Raw genomic sequence first — 12,074 nt, 5'->3', positions numbered from 1 at the left:
CTCACAAAAGGAAGAAAGGAGAGTTTAGCAACATACGGACCCTGGACTTCAGAAAAACAGACTTTGACTCCCTTAGGAAACTGATGGGCAGGATCCCCTGGGAGGCTAATATGAGGGGAAAAGAGTTCAGGAAAGGTGGCTGTTATTTAAAGAAGCCTTACTGAGAGCGCAGGAACAAACCATCCCGATGTGCAGAAAGAATAGTAAATGTGGCCGGTGACCAGCTTGGCTTAACAGTGAAATCTTTGGTGAGCTTAAACACGAAAAGGAAGGTTACAAGAAGTGGAAACTTGGTCAGATGACTAGGAAGGAGTATAGAAATATTGCTCGAGAATGCAGGGTGTAATCAGGAAGGCCAAAACACAACTGGAGTTGCAGCTAACCACTAGAAGAGGCAGTTGCTGCCCAAGATGAAAGGAGAACGATTTTGCTACATGCACCCACCAGAATGTGCCTTGGGGTGATCAGACACCCTTCATGCTGCCTTACCCCAGATGGAGACCTTGGGACGTTCACAGGGAGGTGGTAGGAAGTGTCCCAGGTAGGGCCACTTTACATAGGTGGTGGGTATAATAGGCCAGGGGAGGCTAAACCTCCTGTGTGGTTCAGCCACTGCTCTTCCGCCTTTGAGAGCACGAACACATGGGCTGTGGTGGCCCTGCCTGCGCTCCGCCCCATATGCTCCATCCCGATTCTCCCCATGGCCCCACCCATGCTCCTCCTCCTCCTCTTCCTGTTCCTGCTCCGCTCCTCTGCCAAGGACCGCACTGCTTCTCTGTGAATCCTTCCTCTGCTCCTCCGAGAGGCCCCCACAGCCTACCATTCGACAAGTCTCTCTGCTCTTCCACCCTCCGTGGCCACCCGGTTGCCATGTCATTCGCTGGGTCACGACTCCCTCCTCTCCTTCACCCCCATCCTCCCTTGCCCTCCCACCAAGAGCTCGCTTAGTCCCTTTTCTCCTCTATCCGTTCCCCCGTGGCCCCCCAGCTTCCACTTGATAAGTCCTTCCTCTCCTCCACCCCACTTCCCAATGCTTGCTAATCCTTCCTCTCCTCCATCCTGACCCCCTCACCTCCAAGACCCCTACTGCCTGCCACTCACCAGTGAAAAACTTGAGCTTACATTTTACAGATCACTATGCAGTGGAAGGCACTATAATTTTGGGTTTATACTCCAGTGGGGGATGTGAGCCTGGGGAGCTGGGAAATTGGCTAGTGTCAAGGTGTCACCCCCACTCTGAATTTTAGGGTACAGATGTGGGGACCTGCATGAGATAACCCCTAAGATTATTTACCAGCTTAGATCTAGTAGCTGGCACCAGCAAATAGTTTAAACAAACTATGGGAGAGTTTATGGGAGAGTCATTTGGAAACTCTGTCTTCCCCCCAAACATTTCCCCATTCTTTATCCCCCTTTTCCTGGCAGGATTGAGACTGATTCACCTCCCACTAATTCCTGGTGAGCCCAGATCCAAAAAACCTTTAGATCTTAAAACAAATAAAAATCAATCAGGTTCTTAAAAGAAGGCTTTTAATTAAAGAAAAAGGGTGAAAGGAATACCTCTGTGAGATTAGCATGGAAGCTACTCTCACAGACAAGTTTCAGAGTAACAGCCGTGTTAGTCTGTATCCGCAAAAAGAAGAACAGGAGTACTTGTGGCACCTTAGAGACTAACAAATTTATTAGAGCATAAGCTTTCGTGGACTACAGCCCACTTCTTCGGATGCATATAGAATGGAACATATAATGAGGAGATATATATACACACATACAGAGAGCATAAACAGGTGGGAGTTGTCTTACCAACTCTGAGAGGCCAATTAATTAAGAGGAAAAAAAAAAAAAAAAAAAAAAAAAAACTTTTGAAGTGATAATCAAGCTAGCCGAGTACAGACAGTGTGATAAGAAGTGTGAGAGTACTTACAAGGGGAGATAGTCAACGTTTGTAATGGCTCAGCCATTCCCAGTCCTTATTCAAACCGGAGTTGATTGTGTCTAGTTTGCATATCAATTCTAGCTCTGTAGTCTCTCTTTGGAGTCTGTTTTTGAAGTTTTTCTGTTGTAATATAGCCACCCGCAGGTCTGTCACTGAATGACCAGACAGGTTAAAGTGTTCTCCCACTGGTTTTTGAGTATTTTGATTCCTGATGTCAGATTTGTGTCCATTAATTCTTTTGCGTAGAGACTGTCCGGTTTGGCCAATGTACATGGCAGAGGGGCATTGCTGGCACATGATGGCATAGATCACATTGGTAGATGTGCAGGTGAACGAGCCCCTGATGGTATGGCTGATGTGATTAGGTCCTATGATGATGTCACTTGAATAGATATGTGGACAGAGTTGGCATCGGGGTTTGTTACAAGGATAGGTTCCTGGGTTAGTGGTTTTGTTCAGTGATGTGTGGTTGCTGGTGAGTATTTGCTTTAGGTTGGGGGGTTGTCTGTAAGCGAGGACAGGTCTGTCTCCCAAGATCTGTGAGAGTAAAGGATCATCTTTCAGGATAGGTTGTAGATCTCTGATGATGCGCTGGAGAGGTTTTAGTTGGGGGCTGAAGGTGACAGCTAGTGGTGTTCTGTTATTTTCTTTGTTGGGCCTGTCTTGTAGGAGGTGACTTCTGGGTACTCGAGACAACAGATTCAAAACATAGAGGATGTCCCTCTGGGCAAAAATTTAGTTACACCAAGAAACCCAATTTGATTCTTCCTCTATGCAAAAGAAGTCACAAAAGAAAATAAACATAATCTACTACATTCCTTCTCTGAACACTTACTACTTTTAAGAAATGTTAGATGGCTGATTCCTGGATCCTTCACTCTGGTTCAAACTTTTCTGAACAGACAAAAGACTGATTTCCCTCCTCCATCTTTGAAAACATCTTGTCCCCCCATTAGTTCCTCTGGTCAGCTGTCAGCTAGGCTATGTGAAATTCTTAACCCTTTACAGGTAAAAGAGGAATTAACCCTTAACTGTCTGTTTATGACAGATAGTGTCTGCTTTTTGTATTTGGGTGGCTTAGATAAGCCCTCGGGTAGCTCAGTTTGGGTGCGTGGCACCATCTGCTATCGTGTGTTTGATAACAGGGCCTAGAAACCATGAATTACCAGTAGAGCAGAGTGAAAAAGGGCCAGCCCAGCACGGTGGTTAGAGGGGTGCAGGAGTTCCCATGGCTCCCAGACTGCACGCTGGAGTGAAAACCCATCACATTTATACCCTGCGGAGAACAAATTAGGCCCCCAGGCATCTGTGACACAAACATATGGAAGGTACTGTAGCTTGAAGAAAAATCCAGATGTAGCACTTGTTTGATTCCTTTACAACTGTGTTTTCACCCCAGCAGGGCACATCTACCTAAAATACCACCATATTGAAATGATCCCAGGGCAACAGATTAGGAAAACTCTGTGGCTGTTCCCTCGTAAAATGTGGGATACCATGTGAGATGAACTCATTTTGGTCCTGGGAGTGGTAAAGGAATCACACAGTGAGTGGAGAAGTCCCATTTTATTAGGTCTGACGCAGGATAACACAATCCATTGAATTTTGATGCTTACCTGATGCAGAGAATAGACAAACTATTAGAGCTTTTGAGAGCTGCAAGAAATCCATCCGCTTTAGACCTAACAAAGGGACACTGGCAGATATCTTTGACGCCAGAATGCTGGGAGAAGAAAACCTTTTCCACACCCTTTGGCTTGCATGCATTCAGGATCACATCATTTGGCCTTGACATGGTGACAGTGGCGTCTCAGAGGTTAATAGACTGGACATTACAACTGCATGGGCAGTATGCAGCAGTATACTACGCCGATCAATTGAAAATGGTTTTTGGTCCCATATCTTGTAGCAGCATTCCCACACATGGTGCAGAGGGCAGTACATTACACACAGGAAAGAAAGCCATCAACAATTCCTAGGCTGAACAGCTTACAATGTGCCCTGACAATCTGAGCCCCTGCCATCAGTGAATCATTTCTTCACTGCTGCAGGAGGCTCTCAGGCTGAAGATTTCCATGGTCTATTTTCTGATTTTCCTCCTTTTCACAGAGCCGAGGGAATTGTCGGGAAGTCCTGGACAACCTAAGGATCTGCAGGGGAATCATAAAGGTCGCTGTCCAGCATGGTTCATGTCAGATATTTGAGGTTCCCACACTGATTTTCAGGGCTCTGTCATTCTGTCACAGTAAGAAAATTTCCTCTCTGCTTAGCAGGATTTTGGTGAGTTGCCTGTTTCTGCACTGGGTATCTGTGTTACCGGAGGGTTCACAAGAAGAATGGGTTGCACACTGGCCAGATTCTGCTCTCACATTCTCTCTGCAGAAGAGAGATATGCATCCGAAGAAGTGGGCTGTAGCCCACGAAAGCTTATGCTCTAATAAATTTGTTAGTTTCTAAGGTGCCACAAGTACTCTCGTTCTCTCTGCAGAAGGCGCTCTCTGTAGTAGGACCCAAATCGGTGATTTTTGCAGCTCGGAGCTGAAAATTAAACACTAAGGGTGAAATATTGGTCCCACGGATATCAATGGCAAAACTCCCATCACGGCCAGAATTTCACCCTAAATCCATATGTAGGGACTTAAATAAATCTACTTTCTACTAGTCAAAAAACGAGGAATCCTTGTGGCACCTTAGAGACTAACAAATTTATTTGGGCATAAGCTTTCGTGGCCTGAACGCACTTCATCAGATGCTACTAGTCAGTATTTTATAGACATTTTTCATAGCCACCCTCTTATTCATCACCTCTGTAGTGTAACAATTCCCGTCTTTTCTAGCTCTCTCTGTATGAGAGTTTCCGCAGACCCTTGATCATTCCCTGAACCCCAGTAGTTCAGCCATATCCTTTGTGACAAAGGTGCCTAGTGCTACATAGAGAAGTCCAGCGGAGGGTGAAACATTGACTGACTCATCTCATGGCATTGTGTTACCTATATGATTTCCCATCCCACTCCTCCTGCACCCCAGTGTTTTGATAAGTTTCTCTCTGTGCTTCCATCGTGAGTAGGGGTTTCAGAGACCTGTGTACCATGAGACCCAGGTCCCTGTCCTGAGTTCATACAGCTAAATTTGAACCTTGTAAAGTGTTTGAGGTGTTCAAGATTTCCCCTTCAATGGGCATCCATTGGGCTTACAATGGGTAGTTATTGACATTGAAGTTTCTCTGCCATCATGTTGCCCATTCATCTCGCTTGGTTAGCTCCCTCTGAGGACTTCTCTGGACTTGACTCTGACCTAATTAATCTGCCATCAGCAAATGTTGCCACCTGACTGCTCAGCCCCTTTCTAGATTGGTAATAACTATAAAATATTTACCCTACCGTTTGTTATGATGTGAGTAACCCCCTTGCTGTGCTTCCCTCCCTTCACAGGCACTTTCAGCATTTCTGAGCCCGAATGATGCATCTTCCACCTCATGGCAGTTTTGAACCTCACCCCCTGGTGGCCCTTCAACATTCATCCTAATGGGAATCCCTGGCCTCCAAGCTGCTCATGTCTGGATTTCCATCCCTTTTGCTACGTTCTACATTATCGGCCTGTTTGGAAATTTCATGGTTCTTTTTGTTGTAGGCAAGGAGCAGACCCTGCACAAGCCTATCTACCTGCTGCTCTGATTGCTGGCATTTCAAAAAATGGCAACAAAATTGATTGGAGGTATGGATCAGCTTTCGTATGAGAAAAAATTAACAAGACTGGGACTTTTCAGCTTGGAAAGGAGATGACAAAGTGGGGGTTATGATAGAGATCTATAAAATCATGACTGGTGTGGAGAAGGCATATAAGGAAGTGTTAATTACACTCCCATAACACAGGAACTAGGGGTCACCAAATCGTAGCAAGTTTAAAATGAAGAAAAGGAAGTATTTCTTTACAGAATGCACAGTCATCCTGTGGAATTCTTGACCAGAGGATGTTATGAAGCTAAGACTATAACAGGACTCAAAAAGGAACTAGATAAGTTCATGGCTAGGTGCATGAACGCCTATTAACTATGATGGGCAGGAATGCAAAACCATGCTCTGAAGTGTGCCTAGCCTCTGTTTGCCAGAAACTGGGAAGGGGCGACAGAGGATGGCTCACTTAATGAATACCTGTTCTGTTCATTCCCTCTGAAGCACCTGGAATTGGCCACTGTCAGAGGACAGGATACTGGGCTAGATGGTCCAGCACCTGATGCTGCCACGGCTAATAGCTTTATGGTCTCCACCACAATCACAGCAGCTCAGAGCTCCGGAGCTCCTGTCACAGACCCACCATCACAGAGCTCCAGGTACCCCCACCGCCCAAGGTGGCTGAGACCTTCTGGTTCCTTGGCCACCCATGAGATCTGAGAGCTTGGGGGTACCTGCCAGCTGACAGCTCTGGTACCCCCACCTGGGGCTGAAGTGGAGAATGTCACGGAGGTCTCTGAACATCATGGATTCCGTGACTGTCATGACATAATCTTATCCTTTGCCATTCTTATGAACAACGCGCTGTGTTGAATGTGTAAGTGGTGGAATCCCAGAGACAGAGGCAATGGCCACTCTTTGGGCAGGAGTCACAACAGTCTCTGACTTACTGCAGACAGTAGAATTTTTTACGTCTAGACCCAGAGTGTCAGTTAGCCGTTGTTAAGTGCCGAAGGCTGGAATGTTGTTGCCTCGGTAATGCTGTTCAGGCTGCTAAGTGTTTGTGTCCTTGGAGCTCCAGTGTTATCGGTAATAGTAGACAAGGCAGCCTGCTCGTTCAGCAGACCTCAATGTTACTCATAAAGAAAGACCACAGGCACGGTTCAGTGACAAAGGCACTCGGCCAGGTTTATTGCCCTCAAGGCATAGCCAGAGCGCCCTGCCTCCGTGGTCACAGGTATGCTAACACAAGAGTGCCGAGTGGCTCAGTCAGCAGCAGGAGTCTCTGCTGTCCCCTAGGCTGTTACCAGAACATTTAGAGCCAATTATATTAAACAAATAATGTTAACTAATAATAAAGCTTTTAAATTTAAACGTTAATTTACAATTTACTTGAATCTGGCAACCAAGGTTGTGGCCCGGCCTAAAGGAATTTTCAGAATATTACCCGGGTGCTTGTCTCTGATCTACAGAGGGTTCCCCAGAACAAGCTAGCCTTTCTGATCCTTGAAGGGACATGGATACAGCCCTCCAATCAAGTATAGACACCCAAGCAGTGGTTTATTTGAAAACAGAAATAATATTTATTTAGAAATGAATGGATACAATAATAAACCAGGAAACAATAATAACAGTTACAGTTAAGAGAATGGAGCAGTACGATAAATAAAAGACACAGACTCTATCAATTGGTTCCTGAGCATTCAAAACAGTAAAGGCAAAATTTCTGCTACAAGGCCACAGAAAGGATTAAGGTGAGGTACCCCAACATTTACAGGCTGGAGAAACAACTGGGATAAATAAGTTCCATGACATCTGTTTGTTACCTCCCCTTGTTCCTGGTATCTTAACAAAACATCCCTATTCATTACTTTGTCAAACCATCTTATCTTGTACTAGACTGGGATGGATCTCCAGTAGCTGGAATATATTTAGGTAAATATCTAGTGCCTGTAATACCCCGAGAAATCCTTACTGATCAAGGACCTAAAATTACTTTTCAACTATTGAAAGAACTGTGCGATCCACTGAGAGTAAAGACATTCAAAACGTTGATCTACCACCCCCAAAGTGATGGGATGGCAGAAAGATTTCACAGAACGTTAATGGCAATGTAAAAGAAGTTTGTAGGCTCGCATCCCAAACATTGGGGCCAACTCTTCCCCAGCCACCTTTTTGCTATCAGGGATGTGTCTCAAGCCTCAAACTTTTCTTTCTCCCTTTGAACTGCTGTCCGGAAAGCAACCTCGAGGCTTTCCAGATGTCTCTGGAGAAACATGGAAGAGCAAAGACTCCTGGCGATGAACACAGTCCAATACATTCTTCAGTTAAGAAATCGCCTCAAGATATTACAGGCGTTTGCTAGAAGAATTTTGCTAAATGCACAATGCGTAAAGAGAAGGCCTATAACAAAGGGGTCCAACTGTGAGTGTTCAAACTGGGTAACTGAATGTTATTGTAACTACCAAGCTTTCAGTTCAAACTACTGGTTCGATGGCAGGGTCTCTATGAGGTAGTGAGGCATGTGGATCCCATCGACTAGGAAGAGCAGCACCCAGTGAAGGAAAATGGGACTTATATAACAACGGTCCATCTAGTGCTATATCCTGACTTCTGACAGTGGCCAGATGCTTCAGAGGGAAAGAACAGAACAGGCAATTATTGAGATACCCATCTCCTGTCATCTAGTCCTAGCGACTGGCAGTCAGAGGGTAGGGCACCCAGAGCATGAGTCTGTGTCCCAGGCCATACCGGCTAGTAGCCATTGATGGACCTATCTGCCATTAACTTTCTAATTCTTTTTTGAACCCTGTCACAGTCTTTGCCTTCACAACATCCTCTGGCAAAGAGTTCCAGAGGTTGACCTTGCTAGTTCTTGTGTATATGAAGGAGTAAATAACACTTCTTTATTTCCTTTCTACACCTGTCATGATTTTATAGACCTCTATCATATCCCCTTAGTCATAAGAATGGCCATATTGAGTCAGAGCAAAGGTCCATCTAACCCAGTATCCTGTCTTCCAACAGTGGCCAATGCCAGGTGCTTCAAAGGAAATGAACAGAACAGGTAATCATCAAGTGATCTGTCCCCTAGCACCCACTCCTAGACTCTGGCAAACAGAGGCTAGGGACACCATCCCTGTCCTTCCTGACTAATAGTCATTGATGGACCTATTCTCCAGGAACTTTTTGGATCTATCCTGTGGAACTTTTTGCCAGAGGATGTTGTGAAGGACAAGACTATAATTGGTGCCTACTGCCTTTGGGCCCTTAACAACCTGAGTCCCACTGAATGTGGATTGACATTGGGCACCTAATTCACGTCTGTGCCTCTGAACCTCTTCCTCCACCCTCCCTATCCAAATTACAGCCTGTGCAGTGACTCTAGAAGTCCCCAGGCTTCAGGGCACATACTGATCACTGAAGGGGCTGCTCCTGGCCACAGCATGTTATTGCACTATGGGGGTTTATGATTAAGCAGGGACAATCTGTGCTACCCTTGGTCTGAGAAAGGCTATCAGATGATTGGATATGCAACAAGGACAAGCCTTTACATTGCATGTCGTGTACTCAGGGATTCCACGCAGGGCTCGTCAGCCGGGAGGATAAGGAGGATGATACTCAGATTCCATGACAGTGGGCAGCAGCAGGGAAATGCTGATATAAAGGAATATGTCTAAGCCTTGGCTCTTCCAGGACCACTCTATGAAGTCTGTGAGACTTAAGTTGACATGACAACCTGAGCCCCTGTAATCAGAGAATTATGTCTTTATTCCCCGGGGAAGCTCTCAGGCTGAAATTCTCCAAGGTCTATTTTCTGCTTTTCCCGCTGCTAATGGAATCAAGGGAATTATCTGCGAATCCTGGCCAACTTGAGAGTCCATAGCGACTGTACAGATCAACCATAAAGGTCGTTGCCCAGCACACCAAGTGTCAGACATGTGAGATTCAGACACTGATACTCAGGGCTCTGCCTTCTAGTTGCAGGAAGGAGATTTCCTCTCTCTGCTGAGCGGGATTTTGGTGAGTTGCCTGTTTCTGCACTAAAGTTACTGCTGAGGGCTCAGGAAGGGTTCCAGGGTTCAAGTCAAGAACCAGCTGGGCAGCATTCACCAGTACGGTGACTTGAACTGTTTAGTATTGTCAGAAACATGAAGGGATTTACCTGGAAAAAGTGGAACCACAAATGTTATGGAAATAGATTAGACAACTATTAGTTGTTAACATCAGTTCCTTGTCTCTTACTGTGCCTTCTATCTGTTTCAGTAGCTTCATTTTTGGGGGCAGTGTGGTTTTTCCTCTAGTTCGCTCACGTTTTCCAATTCAGCAACTTCACTGCCCTGGTAGGAAGTGCAGCAAAAGCCTCTGCAGTGGATATCTGTGTTACCAGAAGGTTCACAACAAGAACAATGAGTATAACTTTTTTTTTGATGGGGGAGAGGGCTCTGCTCCCTCTGTGCCCCTGCATCACTGGTTCTTGTGCGGATGAGAAGTCCCAAAAGACAGTAAAAAGAAAAGCATGATTCTGGATTAGAGGAAACCAGGAGATGTTGGAAATCTCACTGGGGGTGGTCCAGGAATGCACAGTGTGTGTGTGTGTATGTTTGTGTGAGTGTGTGTGTGTGTGTGCACGTGCGGGCAGGGGGAGAGTGAAACGTGCAGTATCCAGCTCACAGTGGTGTGGAGTTCTCAAACTGGATGAAATAGGGACTGGACATCCTGCCTAATACACAGACCAAGGAGCTGTAAGGAGGCCTCCTGGGGCAGGAGGGTGTCTCAGACAGTAACTTAATGTGGACCACACTGTAGCAGATTGTCTCTGACACCATCCCCCATCTGTACAATCCCTCCTCCCATGAGCAACCCCACTACAGCCTCATGGTAACATCAGCAATTGACAACACAGGAAAAGCAGAATCAGGAAGCTCGGTCTGGGTTTCTAATAGGCTGCAATACATTAATGCGGTCATAAAAATAAAGGGAAGGGTAACGACCATTATGTATGCAGTAACATAAAATCCCTCCTGGCCAGAGGTACAGAATCACTTACCTGTAAGGGGTTAATCAGTTCAATTAACCTAGTTAACACCTGACCAGAAGGACCAATGGGGAAAGAAAATACTTTGAAATCTGGGCAGGGCTGGCTCCAGGGTTTTTGCTGCCCCAAGCACCCCCCCCCCCCAAAAAAAAAAAAAAGCCGTGATTGAGATCTGCGGCAATTAGGCGGGAGGTCCTTCACTCCGAGCCGGAGTGAGGGACCCTCCGCCGAACTGCCGCCAAAAAGCTGGACGTGCCGCCACCCTCCAGAGTGGCTGCCCCAAGCACCTGCTTGCTAAGGAGGTGCCTGGAGTCGGCCTTGAATCTGGGGAGGGGAAGGTTTTGTTTCTGCTCTCTTTGTTGGTTCTCCCTCGGGAGAAAGAGAGAGACTAAGCAGGTAGACCAGCTCCTAACAAGAGCCTGAAATGATACATCTAAAATTACAGAAATTGTAAGTAATAGCAAGGAAATACGTTAGATTATCTTTTGGTTTAGCCTGTGAATTTTCCCTATGGTAAGAGGTAATTTTATTCCTGTTTTGTAACTGGGAAGCAGAGTCAGAGGGGAATTCTCTGTGTTTTAAATCTTTTTATTTACTCTGTAAAGTTATCTTCCATTAATTTTTTTTTTTAAATAAAATTCTTCTTTTAAAAAGCTGATTGATTTTCAGTGTCCTAAAAACTAGGGATTTGGTCGGTGCTCACTTTTTTAACCTATTGGTTGGTATATTATTCTCAAGCCCCCCCCCCCCCCCAGGAAAGGGGGTGAAGGGGCTTGGGGGATATTTGGGGGGGATAGGGCTCCAAGTGACCCCTCTCTGAATGTTTGTTTCAATCACTTGGGGGTGGCTGCAATACCGTCCAAGGTCAAGGAAAGGAATTTGGGCCTTGGGGAAGTTTTTAACCTAAGCTGGTGAAATATAAGTCTAGGGGGTCTTTAATGCAGGTCCCCACATCTGTACCCCAGAGTTCACAGTGTAGAGGGAATCCTGACAGATGCTTTGTGTCGTTTTGAGGACGAGTTACTCACACTGCCTCCTATTAGTCTCCACACCCTCTCTCCTTCCTTGCACAGTCTGAGCTGCTGCTGGGGTTCCCTACGCACGCGGAAAGGAAGTTCAGGCTGATCTTCCCCATTTCCCCATCGCAGGCAGACATTGAGATTAATCTAGTCTGAGGAGATATTTCTGTGAGCTGTCGCTGTGGGGTCTGGTACCTGGATTTGCTCCTAGGTGAGGGCTTTGAGCAGGGGGTTGGACTAGATGACCTCTTGAGGTCCCTTCCAACTCTGATATTCTATGATTCTATGATTCTATGATTCTATCACTCTGTAGAACGGCTGGAAGTTGTTGGGGTGGGGAACATAGATGGAGAAGTGGCCAGAACTGGGGCTTCTGGGGCAGGGACCAGAATGTATACAGGCAGGTGGGG

The sequence above is a fragment of the Malaclemys terrapin genome, chromosome 1, assembly GCF_027887155.1.
Source record: "Malaclemys terrapin pileata isolate rMalTer1 chromosome 1, rMalTer1.hap1, whole genome shotgun sequence".
Classification (NCBI taxonomy): Eukaryota; Metazoa; Chordata; order Testudines; family Emydidae; genus Malaclemys; species Malaclemys terrapin.
Note: the sequence above shows the minus strand (reverse complement) of the source record.